Here is a 3,329-nt window from a genome sequence, read left to right on the forward strand (position 1 = left end):
GGTCTAGGGTTTGGTCACGTGATCAGATCACGTTTTTCGCGTTCTCGGCCCCCGTTCATACCCGAAACTGATCCGTATTCTCCTGTGAACCCAAAATTCGAACTCCTGCTCTCTATGCAACATGAAACATGCAATCTACACTAGATTCAATCATCAAACATGCATAGATTTCAAAGCAAACATGGATTCAAACAATTCAAATCCTAAAACGTGCGTGATCGGGTTCTACGAAATCAAAACAGAGCAACCAGGCTCTGATACCACTGTTGGGTTTCCTGGGATCTCTAGAGTGAATCCTATTCCTAAGAGATCGATTCTTGGGTTTGCACAGCGGATATAAAACAAAAGTTTAATAAACCCTAGAACCCTGCTTCTCTAATGAATCGTAGAAACGTTAGAATGCTTACCTCAATCGATCCGGGGCCTTATCAATTGAAGAACACGTCTGATCACGAAAGGCAGGAAGAATACCTCGCCCTCTACACGTATCCACACTTCGGGATGGATTCCAACGGTTGGAACTTGTCTGCTAGGACTCGAATCTCTGATCGATTTGTGCACTTTGAGAAAACGAGACTTAGAACTTGTTGAGCTTTTTGGATCTCACCAAAAACACTCCAAGAACTGCAAAAGTCGGCTGCCAAAAGTCTCCTCAATCATTAGGGTTTTAATCTCCTTCTTATAAAGTGATTTTACCCTAATTTCGGTTCAATTACGAAAATATCTCGAGCCCTGAACGGACGGTCCAGAAATGCACGTGGACCGTCCGTTCCAGCAAGCAGAACGGACAGTCTGCGTTAGTGGACCGTCCGTTCCAGACCTTCTGGAACGAACAGACCGCGCACTCTGGACCGTCGGGTATGGACTTGGTGGACCGTCCGTTCTGGACTTCTCGGTTTTTTGTCGTTTCCTCGTGCGGTTTCGTCCTTCCCTGCGTGTGTGACCCTGTAGGCTCATTCGATATAGCAGTATAATCCGAAATCTCTATTTCGGATATACAAGTCGTAGGCGGTCTCTAGCAAGATACTATGACTACCTATCTCGAATAGAATTTGTTTGTGATCTTTACGAACGCCAAAGATGATTCCGGTTGATGATCCTTTTGTATCACGATATGATATGTCGAACATAAGGCATGGACAAGCCACCTTATCTGATTCGACTGCTTTCTCGTTCACTGAGTTCGACTGTCTGAAATAGACGACGTTCGTCTATAGTGCGGCCACACATTTCTACAGTCTCGCTCACACGAGGGGCCCAGCGATATCTCTCTCTTTTATGAGAGGTACAAATCTCGTCTTGACTATCTACAATCCAGTACATGATTCGTTTCGTGCCTGATACACGCCTTTATAATCCTCCTGTTACGCAGGACGTTTGACGTAATCAAAGCACGCAACTCCTCATGTTGGATTCCGTAGATATCTCAGGTCTTAGGATCCAATCATGGAACCGCCATATGAGATTCAAGTCATGACGCTAGTCCATGTGACAATCTCATGCGGGTCAATCCAGTATTCCGTTCTCCAACGAATACCTATGATTGTGATCGTATCCAATACCTATGATCATCTATATGATCATCAATCACACATCATACTAGTCTTATTATGTCGTTATTCCCATAACGACACAAGACTAGGGAGTTTAGTATCATTCATAATGATACACGGATTTCATAACAGATCTAGTATGCTAGAACATGTAATGAATCAAATACTCTCATAAAACCCATAGAAAGTATCAATACATCAAATGTATCTAAATAAAGCTCATAAACAGTACATCATAGAGCACTAAACTAACAAGACTGGGAGAAGAATTTCAAAAAAAAAATAAGTAACCCCGGTCCGGCTGACCAGGAATTTGGTCCGGCGGACCGGGAATGACAGATTTCGCAACTTGTCAACTTGCCACCTTGGGACGCGGAATTCGCCGGATTCCGGGGCTCGCTTGCCGCCCAGTCGCCTCCCACGCCTCGAGGACGTTGCAGGCTCGCCTATGGGCTTGGGCTTGAGCCCACAAACTCCCTAGCTCGCGCCATAAACCTCTCCCAAGCTGGGACTTAGGCATTTTCGGACAGAAACAGAGGAAGAAGAAAAAGGGGAGAAAGGGGGAGAAAGGAGACAAACCAGTGCAAGGGGATCTCGGGGAAACAAAGGGGGACCTTCCTAGATGTGCCCTGAAGGTGTTCACGGCGTGAGAAGAAGCAGAGGACGCACACAAGCTCGGACAACCTCAAGAACAAGGTGAGTGGCTTGAGTTGGATTTGTGAGATCTTGTTTTCAATGTGTGATGGTCCAAATCGAGGTTTCATTGCGTGTTTGAGGCTTAGAACATGTCTAGGAATGTAAAACTATGTTTTAATAACATTTGGAAACAACCCCGAATCGAAACGGATGAGAAAACGCGAAACAGAGTTCGGAAATGGCGAAGAAGAAGACAAGTCCCAGTCCCGGTTGTTGGGTTTTCCTGGGATCTCATGAGCGAATCCTATTCCTAAGAGATCGGTTCTAGGGTTTGCGCAGCGGATGTAAAACAAAATTTGATAAAACCCTAAACCCTGTCATGCATGATCTTGTTGAAACGTTAGAACGCTTACCTCAATCGATTCGGGGCCTGTTTCAATTGATGTGTTTGTCCGATCACTATAGACAGGAAGAATACCTTGCCCTCTACACGTATCCACACCTCGGGATGGATTCCAACCTTTGGAACTTGTTTGCTAGGACACGAATCTTCTACTCGATGATGTGCTTTGAGAAAGAGAGATTAAGATCACTTCTTCAACCCTTTAGACTCTCTAAAAGGGTCTGAAAAGTTCTCTAGGTCGGCCCCCAAGTGTTAGGGTTCTATTTCTCCTCTTATTCAAGTGATTAACCCTAGATCCAGACTTTAAAATTAAATTCAAACCCCAGACCGAACGGGCTGCTTAGTAGTCCGTTCGGTCTGGACACTTGGTCCGTTCGGACCAGTTTCATAACTGGGTCCGTTCGAACTGATGGGTCAGTCCGTTCGGTCCAACATTTGGTCCGTTCAGACTGAACTCTCTAGTCCGTTCGGTCCAACAATTTGGTCCGTTCGGACTAGATGGTCCGGTCCGTTCGGTCTAATCCTAGACCGGACGGTCTAGACCTCTTGTCCAGATTTCTCGACGTTTTCTCGTGCATTTGTCCTTCCCTGCGTGTGTGACCCTGTAGGCTCATTCGATATAGCAGTATAACCCGAAATCTCTATTCCGGATATACAAGTCATAGGCGGTCTCTAGCAAGACACTATGACTACCTATCTCGAATAGAGTTTGTTCGTGATCTTACGAACGCCAGTGA

The sequence above is a fragment of the Tarenaya hassleriana genome, unplaced genomic scaffold (genome assembly GCF_000463585.1).
Source record: "Tarenaya hassleriana unplaced genomic scaffold, ASM46358v1 Cleome6, whole genome shotgun sequence".
NCBI classification, from domain to species: Eukaryota; Viridiplantae; Streptophyta; class Magnoliopsida; order Brassicales; family Cleomaceae; genus Tarenaya; species Tarenaya hassleriana.